The sequence below is a fragment of the Scardinius erythrophthalmus genome, assembly GCF_964197995.2.
Source record: "Scardinius erythrophthalmus genome assembly, chromosome: 22".
Taxonomy (NCBI): domain Eukaryota; kingdom Metazoa; phylum Chordata; class Actinopteri; order Cypriniformes; family Leuciscidae; genus Scardinius; species Scardinius erythrophthalmus.
In genome coordinates, this window is record NC_138242.1 from 7,819,281 (window position 1) to 7,831,098 (window position 11,818).

Genomic DNA, 11,818 nt, shown 5'->3' on the forward strand with positions numbered 1-11,818 from the left:
TTCTCGTTGTGGCTTAGACATCTCTTACACATAGGCACATGTACACGTACACATTCAAAGCAACAAATTGCAGCCAAACCCACACCTGAATATAAGCAAATCGCAGAATTTGGTTATCTAGCCCTGCCCTTACTAAGTTAATCTAAGGCATTGAAAGAAATGCTTTCAGCATAACTTATACACCTCAAATGCAGTACAGATAGCTCTATTGCTTTGTCTTTTGTGAAAACAAACCAAGTTTTTCTACTTAAACTACAATATATTTAATAAAACTGAAGTTTCTCGAACTCTAAAATAACCTATGAACACTTGTTTTAAGATCTAAACTTTCAAACAAAAGGTAAAAGCCCACACCATGCAAGTAAGCTAACTTCAACTTACAGTTCGCCGCTGCCTCTACATGCTCAGGTATCAATCAGTCACAGCCTCCCGACACAGAGGAAGGAGACTGTGCTTGTTACAGCCTACAGTTAGCTTATCTCTCTGTTTTATGTATTATTCATCAACAAAAAGTAACACAATATTGTACAATATCCCACCATGCTTGGCTTCTGACTGTTGCTTTAATGTCACCTCGATGTTGCTACTTGGCTAAGGTGACCTATGGACGAAGGCATGCAATATCACTTGCAGATGACAGAATAAAACAGGCGTCTGTTTGGACACCCGTACTGTAAAAAAAAGTGCAACAGGGCATAACACCAGACTTCAGGCTATAGAGTAGTGTGATAGAGTTTCAGGCACTAGGTAAAAGGAGGGTTAGGACAGACAGCTTGATTTCGATTTGAGTTTTATTGCCAGTGTTCTGTGTTTGACTCCCCTGATAATGACTAACAGAGCAACAGATGGTATTGCGATTGCCATTACATCCAAGTCTACACTGTTGCAAAGATTTAATGTTACTTATCTATCTTAGAGAGACATCTAGTGTCTCTACCTCTGGCAATAACAACACCATGACCTAGCAGCCAGGGTTATTTCAGTATCAGTATGGTGAATATAGATAATTTTATTTATTAGATATTGCTGCATTTATCTAAGTTCATAGACAAGACAAAAAAAAAAAAAAAACCTGGCCTAGTGTCTCCAATTCATGCATGTCATTAGAAAGGCCACCTGACTCAGCTGGGATTTAAACTACAACCTTCTTGCTGTGAGGGAAAAGTGTTACCCATTAAGCCACCAAGTTACCCCCCAAAACATAAAAAAAAAAAAAAAACATCTTTAGTTTCTTATTATGTAACTGCAAAAAAAAGGTTTTATTCTTAAATTTTTAATAAGACAACAAAAATAAGTTGTTCATGCCCATGTATATCTTGTGTGTAAATGCTAAGGTAAAATTTTGGGCGGTTAACGGGACATTGCTAGGTGGTTTCCTTTCAGTCAGTCACGTTCAAAGTTACGTCAGAACGGAACTGATGAATTGGGATCTCGCCTGAGAGCCCAATCACCTTAGAGTGTAAACTATACGAGGTGGAGTCCCCTCTGCTTTGCCCTGATCTAGTTCCTCTGCCCAGTAGAGGGCTACTTCTGTGAATAGCCAGGGTGACCTGAGGATCATGGTGGGGGCTCAATCTCCGTGGGCCCCTCACTCCTCTAGTACATAGCAAGTTGTGGAGCTTACAGTTGAGATTGCTGGACCTTTGCATGGAGGACCAAGTGTTTCATTAGGGGATCCGGCGGAGGATTAGATGTCAATCGCTGCATCGGAGGGTGGGCTAGAGTCCTCCGGGGATGAAGATTTGGCTGCGCTGCCCCCTTCGGGGAGAGTAGCATTGATCGAGGCTTTCCCGGGCAGCTGATAGCATCAGGCTCTAGTGGAAACCTCCACCGTGTCCTGAACATTCGAGGCTGGATGACTGGTATCTTGGGGCGGCCCATGCTGAGTACCAGAGCCCCGCCGCAGTGCCTTTCTTCTTGGAAGTGCACGAAGAGTTTACCAGATCGTGGAAGGCACCTGTTTCTGCCCGAAACCGAGCTGGTGCCTCGGTCAATCTGACAGCACGTCTCACAAACGAGCGTGCTCAGTCCATGCCTGAACACGCTCAAGGGCGTCTCCACTGAAACTATTTCAGAGGCTCCAGGGGCATATTAGCCTGGCAAGCCAGACCTACATCAAGATGTTAGGTCTGGAGACTCACCATAGTCACGGCTCAATCCGAGGGGCGGGATAAACGGCTGTCTTTCAAATTCCCTCTGCACACAATAGGACAGCGCTTCAACCAACCAGAGCGTTTTCCCAACAGCGGAGCTTAGTTGATAGATTCAACTTTTGCCATATCTGGCCGGCAAAACGACGAACACATCTTCCTTTTTTTAAGAATGACTTAAGTGCCGTTCTTTGCTCTTTTCTCAAAGAAAAACTTAACTCCAAGTCCTCCAGAGTCGCGGCCAAAGCCGATTCGAAAGACCGTTGTTCTCCATCAGCAGCCGCCATTCTTTGTTTTCAAGTAGCAGCAGCCAGGTAACCGTCGCAACTCTGTCGTGTATGTTAAGCCCGCCCCCGCCTACTCTATACACAACGTGATTGGCCTGACCCAATCTGGGTTTTTGCAGCGAGAGGGTTTATTGAGAGTTGCTAGACTACCCTGGCTGCGAAATACATTTTGCTGCCGCTAGGGTGCGTCTAGATTTCTAGGCTAGGGGCATATGGCATCCACAGCCAAAGTAGCGTCACTCGGCTTGCTTCATATGAGGTCGCTTCAGCACCGCCTCCATGACCGAGTCCCGAGATGGGCCTAAAAGATCCCCCCGGCCTGCCGCCAAACCTTCACTCCATGGTCAGACCTTGCTTTTCTATGGGCAGGAGTTCCTCTAGAACAAGTGTCCAGGCATGTTGTTGTCTCAGCAAATGCCTCCACCACCGGCTGGGGCACCATGTGCAACTGGCGTGCAGCCTCGGGCGTTTGGACGGGACACCGACTGCACTGGCACATCAACTGCCTTGAGTTGCTTGCAGTACAGGCTGCTCTAAGCCACTTTAAATTGCTGCTACAGGGCAAGCATGCATTGGTCCGGATGGACAACACTAAGGCCGCTGCGTACAGCAATCATCAAGGTGGTCTACGATCGCGTCACATGTCGTAACTAGAGTCAGAAGAATCTGAGGTCGCTTCGTGCCATTCATGTTCCTGGGCAAACTCAATCACACAGCCAACAAGCTCTCACAACAGCCCACGCTCCCGTGAGAATGGAGACTCCATCCCCAGGCGGTCCAGCTGATCTGGAGACGTTTCGGAGCTGCACAGGTGGACATGTTTGCCTCTCCGGACATGTCCCACTGCCAGTTGTTTTACTCCCTGACTGAGGATGCGCTGACGCACAGTTAGCCCCAGGGTCTACGCAAGAATGTGTTTACCCCAGTAAGCCTACACACACAGACACTGTGCAAAGTCAGGGAGGATGAGGAGCAGGTCTTTCATTAATGTTAATTTAATAAACATTAAGCTTACAAGCTAACAAGCTTTTGACTGAATAACTTTTTTATGTTTATATTTATTTCATACAGTGAGGACTATATAGTGTTTTATTTTTACAATTAATTATTCAATTTCTGTAGTAATTCTTACTACATGTTAAATAAACTTATGTTGTATCTGAAAAACTTTTTATATTTTTTCTATTGTATTTGTCCTATCGTTTGTAGGAGGACTATGCATTTACTCATCTCACTTGCACAAAAACATATTCAGTATTCCTCAAACTCAAAATAACGCTAACTTGCAATAATTAAATATTTTAAATAATACAAATATACTTTATGTATTTAATGTCACTATATTTGCTGCTGACCTTCGATAATCCAATTCAACCATACCAAATAAGCAAAAATGAGTTTAGATAAACATCACATTTGTGTTTCATTTTTAAATTTTATCTAATTAAAAGTACTTAATTTTTGGAATCTGATTACATAATCCAGATTACAGTGTAATCAGATACTACTGAGCACTGTTTGTAACCATGGAAGTAATATTGACTAATGTAATATTAAAGATGGCAACATCCATAAAACTGGAAAGTCTTATCACATTTGACACAACAAGATTCCAATCATGGTTTAGTAACTACCAGATGTGTAAATATGATGTATACTAATAGTAATACATTTTATTTAAAGGCACCTTTCGCAACACTCAAGGACACCGTACAGTTGAGTGATAGTCATAAAACAAGACAGCAATACAACAAACAACAGCTGTTTACATTACATGATTTAAATTTTATCAGAGAAAGCTAATTTAAATAGATAAGTTTTAAGATGTGATTTAAAAGTAGTCAGTCAATCACTTTCTCATATAAAATTGTGGAAGAGAATTCCAGAGACGAGGAGCAGCACAGCTGAATGCCCTGGACCCCATAATGACTAAAGGAAAAAGGGAAACAGATGAAGAAGATCTAAGACTACGCTTGGGGGTGTAAATATGAAGCAAGTCGGAGAGATATGAGGATGCAAGATTGTAAAGAGCTTTAAAAATGAGAAGCTGAATCTTGTACTATACTCAATATTTAAGAGGAAGCCAGTGTAAATGATAGCGAACAGGAGATATATGCTCAATGGAGGAGGTTCTAAATTATACGGGCATAATATGTGTCCGCTGAATCCTTTAGATCCAGACACTGTCTCCCACTGGAGCTCCGGTCAGTTTTGTGGTCAGCATGCAACTCATGCTCCCCTCTCTACTCTACTATAAAAGCTGCTTATTAAGAATTGAATGATGAAACATTAGGGGGACTCTTGTTGTTTCAAATGTGAGAAGACTTAACAGTTTTATGGAAGTCATCATCTTTGATGTGGTTACAAATGATAGTCATGAATATAATATGGGCTTCACTCCCATTGCACATATATACAGACAGTTCTTGGGTTAATTTTTTTTCCACCGAACATTTTACCATCCATTCATTTTAGGGTTTTAAAGCCTGGTGTTATTGGAGAACATTTTTAAGTTCCACAAAGACATTTTTCTCATCTAGTGATTTAGAAAACCATGTATATTGTGGTGCACATAAGAGCCACCTCAAGAACTCTCAAAAAAGTTCTCTGCTAAACCTAAGGTGTTACTAAGACCCAATTTAGACCTATCGGTTCAATGATTTGTTGCATGCCACATACAAATGCAAGCCATCAATCCATTCTACCCTTTTCTGCATCAATCAACACTGACTTAAAGTCTTTCCGGAGTTTCCATCCTCTCTTTGCTTGACTGGATGTCCAGTAAGTTACGGCATTCAACTCCCATTATAACATCCAATTATTTGCAAGCATTGACAAGCATCTTCTTCTCTGTCAATCAATTTCAGCAGTTTTTCACACTTCACTGGGGACAACACTCACCAACAGGGGCTGCTGCCCAACCTCTATATGTGTGTGTTTATCTGTGTGGCCTGCAGAGATAGAGCATTATATTTGAAGAGCTGCAGAAAGCTGAAATATTCATGGCTGCTTCTCTGTTTCTCTTGATTTGTTATGAATCTCCCGTGGTGTTCATTAGGTCCCTCCCTTCCCCGTGGTTCAGTTTTCACACCGGAGGAATTGCCAGATGCCATGCTGTTCACTTGCCGTGTGCAACCCAGGAAGACTCCGTCAGAAGATGCCGTTACCTCTTCCTGAGCACCTTGATCATCTCTTTTTACCCTCCCTGTCTCTTTCTTTTTTTCGCACTCTCTTTATCACTTTCTCTCATATGACTAGCCCAGGCAAACATCATAATTCGAAGCAGTGAGTAGAAGCCAGCACTGATATTTCAACCTCTAGAAAGAGGACCATCAATCACAGGCTGATGGGAGGACCACAGGCAATCAATAACTCTGTATGAAGTCGTCCACGTCCCGACCCACGAGGAGGCCCCTCGTCATGCATCACGGTGACACCCCCCCACCCCCTCTTCAGGTCTCCCTGGCCTCTGACGGCCTTCATTTCTAAAGGGGCCCAATTTGATCAGCCTCTTTAAGTGGTGCTCCCTCAACTGGATCTCACAGGCTTGAGTTACCACAGCTAAAGTGCCAAATTTCCTGCTCTGTTGGGTTACAAATGGTGCAGTCCAACCCACAGGCGGAGACACAGCAGTGGCCATAATGACCCCATGATTAGTGTGGGCACTGGGCCCACAACCTACTTGGACTGAATCTCTGTACCAAGACCAGCCCCCCCCAATTCAGACAGTGGGTCAGACAGACATTACCTGCTCTGTGCTTCTATTCAAGCAGAGAAGTACAGTCTCTATGAATCACCAGTCCCTTTTTATGGTGGTTATGATTTAACTAACTTAACAAAAAAGTTAAGGTGTTCCTTACGAAAATTAACCATGGTTTTACTACAAATAATACCAAAAAAATCATGGTTATTTTAGTTAAACCATGGTAACTACTAATTAACTATGGTTTTGCTACACTAACCATAGTTTAACCAAGGTATTTGTTGTAAAACTGTGGTTATACAAATGGTCAATCAATCTGCCAAAAAACTATGGTTACTATAATAAAACAATGGTTAATTTTAGGTGGTTGCCAGGGAGTTGCTATACGGTTGTTCTGAATGTTTTTAGCCTATAGCTACAGTATGTGGTTGTTTGGGGTTTTCTAGGTGGTTGCTAGAGTATGCTAAGTCGTAGCTAGGTAAAAAAAAAAAAAAAAAAAAAATAAAGCCCAACTCCAAGTCTCTATCCCTCCGTCCGAATATGCTTTCTAGTATATGAAAAACTATGTCAAATAAGTAGTCTCAGGTCTAAATACACAGTATTTGCCCAACAGTAAGATTATGAAGAACTATCTGATGAACACTTTACCATTTTTTTCAATGAGGCCAAAGAAAGGTAGTCTTCAATGGCAGGGAACCATTATGCAGCTAACGCCATAGGTCATGATGGCATGGCAGATCAAGTATGTCCAGATTGCATTCCTACTTCACACATGGATACTTATGTTCTGGTCTATATAGTGTTTGGTTTAATACTTAGGGTTAGGGGTTTATTCCAATCAATATTCCTAACTTCATGCAATAGCAATAGTGGCACTTGTCTTAATAAACACAAATAATAATATTTATTGAGACCTTGAAAAAGGTGGAAACTGCACTTAGGCTGTGTGTCAACCAAAGCGTTTTTAGCCAGCTGAAAATGCTAGGCGCTCTGCTGAAAACTCCTAGCTGTGAGCGCTTGAGAGCGTTTTGCCAGCGCTGCGTTTTTTTTCAGTTGAGACACTTTGCTTGTTATGATACGGAATATCCGCGAAAGTGTTACTAGTATCTCATTTCAGACATATTTTGTTTCTGTGTTGATTCTATATTAAAATGTCAATACAATGTAATGTATTTTCTCTGGCTCTTGTTTTAAATTATTTTGTTCCGTTATTATGCTTGTTGTTGTCATCTGTTGACATACGTTGTACAAACAGAATGTGGCGGACGCGGTTGGTCGGTGTGGTATTAGTCCCGCCCCTCCTCCACTGTGATTGGACGGTTGGGAAAAAGTGACAGTGATCAACATTCTTCAACTCTCGGCGACCTGTAAAAAACGGCGAATGCTCAGCGCTTCAGCGTGAAAAAGACGCTCAGCGCCTCGTTACGGTACGTTCACACGGGTCGCCAGCGTCAACGCTTCCCATTGACTTTGAATGGGTGACGTCAAGCGTTGCCGAAAAGAATTGTGGATCCGTCGGCGGCGCTTCACTGGCGTTGCTCGCGGCAGAAGTTGAGAATTTTTCAACTTCTGCCGCGAGCAACGCCAGTGAAGCGCCGCAGACGGAAGCGTCAGCCAATCAGGATCGCTCTATGCAAATACAGTAGCCAGGCGGCAGCCAATCACGTTCATCACGTTCATCCTGTTCAAGAGCAGCAAACTGAGGATAATTTCATTGGCTGACGCTGCTATGACCATGGCGTCAGTGCCAAACTTCAGCCACGCCTTCCGTCAAGCGTTGACGCTGACGCCCCGTGTGAACGTACCGTTACGCTCATGGCGTTTTAAAAACGCGGCGCTCCCATTGAAAACAATTGAAAAAAACACGCACGCCAAAACGCTTTGGTGGACACACGGCCTTACACAGGGTCTATATAAGATGCAAGTGGCATGATGCAATGCAACAAAAGCAAATAGAACCCATTTATAATTAGTGATTCTGTCTACAATGGATGCAGCGTCATGATGCAACGTGACAAATTCCCAACAGTAAACTGATGACCCTTTCTATTTCTGACGTGATCCAAGCACTCTCACTACTTCGAAGGATTTGCAAATGGATTTGCAATGGTTGCTGTGTCGCATCCAGTGTAGACAGCTTCTAGCTGTTGCGGTGCAGCGTGACATGACACTGGTCTCGTCCGTAGACACAGTGTAAGTCTTAGGGTACGTTTACACAATAACAATGTACTAAAAACGGAAATTTCTTTTTTAACGTACAGACGACAATGTTGTCAAAACGATCTGAGAAAACTACTAAAAACACTATTATTCATGCTAGGCCAGTAGTTGGCGATGTCACTTTGTATACGCCTCTAGAGACTGAACAGGTAATAAGCATGTGCATGATGTCACCATTTTCACAAATTTGTGTTTTTGTAGTTTACACAGAAGGTATTGTTTTCAAAAACTTGCACTTTGAGACCCATTTTCGAAAGCTTGCATTTTCAGGCCCCCAAAAAGCAGTTGTCGTGTAAATGAATGGGCAAAAGGCATAACATTTTTTTTGTGTGTGTGTGTCATGTAAATAGCCCCTCAGAGCTGCCCCAAAAATAAGCTACTTAATGTGATGTTTGGCTATAACAAGCTGTTAGTGAGACAATAAAGACAGAGCTACCGACTGGTTACCAAGCATAAACCAGCCCAGCAGTGTTTAACTATTCTGCAATGAATCAATGATATAAATCTATTGGTGATCCTTTGTCTTCTGTAATTAAAAGGATTTCACAGGTTACATCGTCAAATGTGTGAAATTATCAGCAAGACCCATTCAAAGCAGGTTATGAAGATGAATTAAAGTCTGTAATTAAACAGTACTAAGGAACATACATTTTACACTATCCATTAGACTGATGCTGATATGCTTTAGGCAAATGTCCTACTTAGATTTGCGGTGCATCATCCCACTCAGAACATTATTCACTCACTGTTTGACATTTTATGCTTGCCATTTCCTTACATGACAATGAAGATCATAATGAGAAAAAAGGCCATGCTGACAGATGCCTAATGCAAGATGCTCATGGTTATGAAGATACAATATTGAGCTCATTCCTGTTATGCAGGACATTTTTATGTCCCTATCATGTACTTATGATATACTGCATGTATCAGAAAAAAATAGAAAATTCTTGATATAATAAATATCATTTAGTTTGGAGAGTTTTAGACAATAAGGGGGTTTAGGGTGTTGGAGCGCTGAAATTATACTTCATTTAACCCGCGGAGAAAAAAAATCAACCCGCATGCAACAATTTTAAAAATAGTTCCGTGGACTGACAACACTGTTGTAATGTCAGCGGGTTGAAGAAGAAGACAAAGGTCAAGCGAAGATACAAAATACTCAAAATTTATTTCCATAGGCAAAATCCAAACAAACTCGAAACAGTGTGCTAGTGCACCAACAATAACCGACCCAGACATGAGTGAGAAGGGGAACTTAAATACAGAGGTGATAATGACACGACAACAGGTGATGGTGATGATGATGGGTGAACACAGGTGATGAGGATGATGATGACGATGTGCAGGTGAAGGTGATGATGGAGGATTCTGGGAAGTGTAGTGCAGACACAGACGAGGAAGAAGGCGGTGAATGTGACAACTGTCAGTTAGATTGTCTCCCTTTTAACCATTCCAACCTGGATCAAAACTCTAACTTCAGCTTTTAATTTCCATCCTATTATTTTTCTTACCACTGTGTTAAAGGTGCTCTAAGCGATCCCAGGAGTCATAACTTCTTGTTGACATTCGAATTGTTGTCAAACAAAACGGAGGCTAGCTAGACCCTCCCTCCTCCTCATCCCGTCTCCTCCCTCCTCTCCTCCCTTCCGACATAAAGGAAAGTCCAAATAGTCACTACAAACAAAGTTAAGTTTTACTGATACTTCATTCAATGTGTAATGTCGACAAGTTAGATAAATGCTTTTATATATTGCAGAACAGAATGCAGAAAAAGAGAAACATTATCTTAAAATCGTTTCGCCACCTGAGGTTATAACTATAGCTCCCATACAAGGACGCAATAATAGCAAGATAATGTTAGCTTCGTGTTTCCCAGTGAGCATAAACAACGGCCGCGTCGTAAACAAATTTAGTCAAAGTTGTCAATAGCCTAACGTTATAAATGAACATTCAAATTCATAACAAACAGTGGGTGAAAACAATCATTCACACAAATTGTCTGTTGTGAATTTGCTTGATCATTTACAATAGAGATTGATCGCTGCTAGAAACATGTTGTATTCACCAAAGTTAACGCTGACTGCATAGATCTAGCTAATTACATCCTTGCGTTGGTTTGGCGAACATGAACGTCATTTTAGAAAGAAAAATGAATTTACCTGTTCTGCCAAAAACAGAGCAAATATGTCGGATTGGAAGCCCTTCTGCCGGCGGAGTTCTCGCCACCTTTCAAAGGTTTTTCCGATGTAAATTCGGGACTTCGCGCGTTCTTTATCCTTGTCACTCTTCTTTGCAATTTGTTCATCGGAACGTCGTCTCTTTGGTCGTGTGTCGGCCATAATTCAAACTTCCCTCTTCATGCTTCTCTGTTCTCTCTCCTCCACACACACCCTTCATGTGCACGCACACTAACCCCCCAAACCCCACCCTCCAATACTTCTTGTCGGTTATTGGCTGGAACTCTGTTTATTATGTTTCGTGGTGCGGGTGAGCCCAGTTTGTTTTTGTTGCCGTTTGTGGAGCCTGTGGTGTCTAGAGAGACCGCGTTTTTTTACAATGTGTTCAGGGGACAGGCAGCTAGCGGATAGTGAGGAGATGTTTGTTGTATGTGACAAAAAATGTTTTGGCCTAAAAAACGCGTCGCATCACTTAGAGCACCTTTAATGAGTCAAGTTTACCCTTTTATAGAAATATTTCCTTAAAGCTTCACTATGTGGGATTTACTCCCATCTAGCGGTGAAATTGTATATGACTACCAACTGAATATTACTTTCTAGCTCCTCCCATTCCGAAGGCGTTTTAACTCCTACGGTGGCCGTATTATTTCAAATCTGCCGGCAAACGTAAACAAATCTCCGTCTCGCATTCGTCACGGTGCCACTGCGTGTAAAAACGTGAAAGGCGAAGCTTGTATGTCCCTCTTTGTCTAATGTATTTTCAAGATGGATGCGCAACATGGCTTCCGCCATTCGAGCGACTCGCTCATATGTATTCTAAATGGCAGATTATACACTTACGAGAATACTTAATTAGTTGGTTGAAGTGATTACGCATTAATGAGAACGTATAATTTTGAAATAACGTGTTTTTTTTGCTAAAAATCACCTTAAAATATTACACAGTGTAGCTTTAAATTACAATGCAAGCATAAAGCAACAGAATTCCCGAGGAACTACATAACAGGAATGACCAGCATACATATAATCATTAATTTTCAATAAACAATATGGACTGCAATTTTGATTATGAAAAATCAGTGGCTATTTATGCAAAAGCGAAAAATGTGATCCTTGACTCGTCACGCATCATCTGTGTACACTATTAGCTTCAACAACAGAAGACACACAGCTGTCTCTTCATATTCATCTCATTTTATTTCTTTTTTTGCTTCTTTCCACAATCAGTGCATCACAGCTGGAGATCCAGTGTATTTACACAGGCATCGTGATTGTTTC